This window comes from Halyomorpha halys, unplaced genomic scaffold (assembly GCF_000696795.3).
Source record: "Halyomorpha halys isolate HHAL.00 unplaced genomic scaffold, Hhal_1.1 Scaffold844.1, whole genome shotgun sequence".
Lineage (NCBI taxonomy): Eukaryota > Metazoa > Arthropoda > Insecta > Hemiptera > Pentatomidae > Halyomorpha > Halyomorpha halys.
Genome location: NW_027111153.1, coordinates 381,698 through 387,628, shown reverse-complemented (window position 1 = coordinate 387,628; position 5,931 = coordinate 381,698). Strand labels below are relative to the sequence as shown.

The 5,931-nt window shown below is 25.2% G+C and overlaps 1 long non-coding RNA gene across 1 annotated transcript; it reads right to left on the bottom strand.

The window, feature by feature from the left end:
- Window positions 1–4,272: 4,272 nt before the first annotated feature.
- On the bottom strand, window positions 4,273–5,682 carry LOC136796207 (uncharacterized). The gene is made up of 3 exons (XR_010843901.1): window positions 5,395–5,682; window positions 5,137–5,222; window positions 4,273–4,413 (listed from the first exon to the last, which is right to left on the bottom strand). It is a non-coding gene; the product is annotated as an uncharacterized lncRNA (long non-coding RNA).
- Window positions 5,683–5,931: the final 249 nt, after the last annotated feature.

The window sequence follows — 5,931 nt, the reverse complement described above, 5'->3', positions numbered from 1 at the left end:
ATAGATATATTGAAATCTATATCATCATATATCATCTATATTTACCAGTCATGAATAGAATATTTCTCAGTCCAGTTTGCTAACCTTAAATTTTTCAGTTTAATTTTTTATTTTAGCATCAATAACAGATAGAATTCAAAATTAATTAAAACATTAATGTGTGTAGACTTCCGTACTATTAATTTATATATATTATTTTTAACAAGTTTTTCTTGTAAATTATATTTAAACATTGGTATATGTAACCATGTACTGACTAACTCTATTTGTACGGTATTTGCCCCCTTTACAAATAAATATATTACTTAATATTATTCAGTACTCGTTTATAAAAAAAATAATTTATACATAGGTATGTAATTAACATACTTACATTTGATTATATAATGTCTGTAATTATAATTTAAGTAATTAGTTACTTGAAATACTATGATTTAGGGAATAAATATCATTACTTCGTTATTTTTATTTGTTAATTCAGTTTCATCTGACTCCATAATCGTTACATTAATTAACATTAATTTTAGAGAATGTTTTCTATCTGATAATGTTTCATTTTCAAAGTGTTTTCTGTCCCATTATTTTTTTCAAACATAAATTAATTAGTAAATGAGTGTAAAAGTAGAAAAAATAATTTACTAATGGCTAAAGAGAAAACGGCCGAAACCTAAGTGTCAAAAATATATACACATATACACAAAAAAATATATATATAATATACACATGCATAAACGATAAAATTGTTATAAATGAAAATAAACAATTTTCGTTCTTATATAGTTTTATTTTTGTACTTTATTTGTGTAATAAAATAAATTAATTTTCGTTCTTATATAGTTTTATTTTTGTACTTTATTTGTGTGAGTGGGTTTAATGTGGCCCTAAGGAGGTTCTTCCTCAATCATTCTGATTGGTAGTTAATAATTCAAAATTATTTCCTCCCTCTTCAGAAAAAAAAATTAAGTTCATAATAAATTTTCTAATTTCGCTGTATACCTCATATTAGTCTAAATATATTTAAAAGATTAATTTAATTTAATTATTTGTTCATAAAAATTAATTGTTTCATTGCCTAAATCTGAATTAATATTTAACATTTAGCAGTGTTAAACGTTTATAAATTTTATATTACAGATTATTGTACTTTATTATTTTTAATAACTTTCTAAATTACGTAATTGATATACTTCAATTATAAAACGATGTTACATATTTAATGATTTTTAAAAGAAATTCTCTTTTTTATTATGAAAAACAATTTAGAAATCATTTAATAAATTTTTTGAAGAAAATTAATACGTTCACGATTTTTGACTAAATGTAACCGTCATTTCGTTGATATAAATAAGAAAAAAAGTGAGATATTAGCGCTTTGGCTTAATTCATTAATGAATTAACGACGCTTAAATGAAATGTTTTTTCTAATTCTTTGGTTCGATTACTATAACACTATCAAAGGCCATGAAAAATAATTCCAAACCTTATCTTTTTTAAAAGAAAAAAAAAATATTATGCAACATTAGTCCTATTTTCTAACCATTTGAAGGCCTTGAATATTAAACCATAGGAAATTTTTCTCATTATGGTTCAAAAATAAAATATAAAAACATACATAACAAATCATGGTTAACAAGCTTGCTAGAAAAATATTACGAGAATGATATAAAATGTATTAGAAGTCTGAATTTAATGTTTTTTTTTTATTTCATAGAATATTAAATATATTATTTATATTTATTAACTGATACGGCTAGAAATCTGGAAAACACCTCATGGTACTTAACGGTATAAAGTTCAAAGTTTGTAATGCGGGCTTTCCTGAAATATATGAGTGCAATGACCCAGTACCTGAACCCAACCTAAATTCACAGTTTGTAAAAGGTACACGAACCATCAGCATTGTAAACGAGATTGTTGAATATATATGCGTAGAGTTAAGTTCTCAGACTTAATATCAATAAAAATGTAATTAAGTAATTGATAATCAGAAACAAAATTAATATTCAAGCGCAAAAGGATTCTGTACAAATATAATAGGTTTTTGTGTTGGCAGAATCTGTTGTTGTAAATCAAATAATTATATGGTTCAAAGACATTTTAATGACACACTATCGTTTTATTATCATGTTATAGATAATATTTCTTTCGTTAAAAAAAATTCTAATCAATATTTCAATACATGTTCTGGAAAACTTCCAGTTATTTTCTAGTTTATGTCCTGTTTTATTATATTTTAGTTTGACACAACACAGAAAAAAATATTAAGAGTAATTTCTTTTTTAATAGAACCCGCATATACAATAAGTGACTAAACAAAATTTTTTCTGAAATTTATAAGCTCTTTTTTAAATTTTTTTCCTGCATTTTCAATCCAAAAAATTAACCCAATAACGAGCAATCCTCTATATCACTATTAGACATAGATTGAGTCTTGAGTTTTTGTAGTGAAAAGAAAAAAAAAATATCGGTATAGATTAGAAAACGCTACAAAAAAAGTTGATTGATTACTTGTCGCATAAGTGAATTTAGTGATGTGATTTTTTTATTTATAATAAATAAAATTGTGGATGATTATTATTGCTCTTGTAAATAAAAATAAAAGAATAATAATTTATTGATGTTATGACATTGTTATTTTCAATTGCTTCTTTATACTAAATTATATACTAAGTAATCCAATACTAAAGAATTTATCTGTAAAAAAAACAAAACAAAAAAACAACATATACAATACACCAAATAAAATAACACAAATGTGTAGATATCCAATTGAGGGAACCGGTTGACCTCAAGTGTTTCTGTAACGTGACTTTTTTGAAGGTTCCTGTTTTTTTATTTATTTTTTACTTTTTGCTACTAAGTCATTTTGAATATTGGATAGATTTAAGAAATTATCACTTAGGAAATAAAATTATAATTCACTTGTTGATATAATTAAAAGCCATTATTTATATTCAAGCATGTTCAAACTAATTTTTTTCAATCTAGGATAACATTTCTTATCCTACTTTGAAAACATTTACTAATAATGTTTCTATGTTATTAATATTCTAGATTTATTTATAAGAACGTAACAAATGTAAAAAAGTACAAATAATCAATTTACAAACGTTTATTTATCATCTATTAAATGATATTGCCAATTTAATATTTGACAGAAACGGATATAAATATCAAGAAAAATCAATGTAATTTTTAAGAAATACCTTCATATTATAATTGTTACTATTATTTATTCCTAAATAATTTTTATATTAATTTTATTCTTGTTTCTTATATTTTTTTTTTTGTTTGCATCTGTTTGGTAATTTTATTTTTTATTTTTTTAATATCTAACTCTGAGATGTTTTTAATTATAAAAAAAAAACTCGAAATAACGTGACTTTGTTCTTTATAAAGTCTGAATGCCTTCCTGAATTATATAATTCCAGGATCATAATCATTTACTATTTTTTAATGTATATTCTTTTATAAGAAAGATAAAAATTTAAATTTTAGTAAAATGTAATACTTTTATATTTCATTCTTACTTCGCAAAAGAAAAATAATATAAAAATTACTTTTCTGAAAACGGTTGAAATTGGTGTTAGTCAATTCGTAAACTGGAAAAAATTGCCACTGTTATAACAAAAATATATGTTCTGAAACTAGACAGGCATAATTTAAACTCAAAGTAGGATGGTAAGTAAAGCTTGTGAAGTGATGCCCAAAACACCATATTTTAAATTATTAAAGCGTTATAAATTCTAAATTTGTTTGTAAAAAAAAAAAAAAAAAAGGATTAATGTATTACAAACTTTTTTTTTGTATTAGACTTCTTCAATTAAATGCATATTCAATAATTATCGTTTATTTTATTTATTTATTTTTTTTTTTAGTACAATATTTTGTCGACATATTTTTGAAGATAGTTAGAACATCTTATTCATTCAAATTAGATTTTAGCATTACATTCACTGCTTATTAATTCAGAAGAATTACCTAATGAGTATCTGAATTTTATTTTGGTACGGCATATCCATTTTTGGCATGTTATATTAGAATAAGTACGCGTTTAAAACTGAAATAGGAACTATCATGGAATTAATAGGGCAATTAAAAAGCAGGAGGGAAGAAGAGGAAACGGACGACACAGATAGACCTCGCATTACACGGCCAATGATTCGGACTTACGTAAGACAACGGAACCTGCTAGCGGTGCTAATTTATTTATAACTACTAACACTACTACTATTGCTACAACTACTAAACATTTTTATTTGCATACCCGTCCCTCTCTAACTGGCTTTCGAGAGTGCTTTCTCTTGTCCTAGTCACGTAGCTGGGGATCATCTTTTTAGAGGGTAATGATGTGAAATCGGCTCCTAACAGCTGGATTAAGTGCAGCCGATCAAGAAAGAAAGCAATGAAACCCTATAAAAGAAAATATTTTAATATATACATTCATATACATATAAACTATGTCTTTATATGTTTTGGGGCGAATATCTAACTTAAACTTACAGCTCCCCCCTTACTCGGCCTTATTATGACTATGAGAAATATATATTCAGATACAACCTATACAACACTTAAAAAGCTTTTATTTATAACGTTTATATTGATTAAAAAAGAAATTTAAATATTTTCGAATTCAAAGTGTTAGGAATTATCCAAGTACCTAACTGACTACAGAAATTATCTATCAAAATATCTGTAAATATAAAGATATATTTTATAAACAATTAATTATTTAATGACAAGAATGCTCATTATTGTTTCGACCCATTTCTGAATAAAGTAATATTGTTTACTTTAAAAAAAAAATGAATTAGCCATCAGAAATTTTCGGAACTATAAATTACTATTAGCATTAAAAAAAAAGTTACATAGTTATATAATTATAATACACTGTAATCCCGTTTAACGGGTTGTGAAATGAAAATGAATAATGTAGTGAAAAATACTATAAAATCGATTAAATGAAACAAAGTAAGTTTGAAACCTATTCTAAAAACATAATTTTTTTTTTTTGTAGACCAAGCCAAATCATTCTTATTTCAGGATTTTTTTAAAATTATTAAATTAAATTATCTTCATTATATATTAATATACATATCACCTATATATTGTTGTGTATTGCAAATTATTTTTCACCTGATATATAAAATTAGTTTAATATGTTTTTTCTTTCTTTTGTGGCTCTCCTACTTGCCCAACGATTCATTCTACTTGATCCCACACTAGAATAGATAAGCAGGGTTCTAATGTACTGACAAAATTTTAACAAAGTTAACAATTTGTAGCTTAACTATTACAAATTTACAATTATATTATTGCATTAAATAAAAAAAATATTTGATTAACTATATTAGTTCATTAATTATCTAAATAATTGAAATTCTTGTTACCAACAATTATTCAAATGCAACGAAATATGTTGCTATTTTGTGATGCTTATTTCATCCTGCCAATTTTCCGGTAGACACACATTTAAACCACTCTGACTTTGAATCCCTCAAATAAACCTGAGTTTAAAATAAAATAGAATTTGTCTTGCTTCATCAAGAATGTTTCAAAGTGTAATCGACAAGACTGTCTTAAAAGGGCGTGCTATTATTGCATATTTCTCTTGATTATGATTGCATGTTAACACCGTATTCAGTAATGCAAATTTTTACTAACATATGTTTATTAGAGTTACCTAACCTGGCCTCAGCTGATCCGACGTACGACTCACTGCCACAAGGATCTGTTCTACCTTGACATTTCGGGAGCTCTTTTATAAAACACTGCAATCTAATTTTACGTTTCACGAAATTATTACTTGAATAAATCCACCACTATTCTTAGCTTTGATGATACTGTTAGCATATAAACGACTTCCTGATGCTAACAGTAAGCGAGGATCCATCCCATCGTCAATTATTCCTGCGGTTCAAGGCCCAAGTC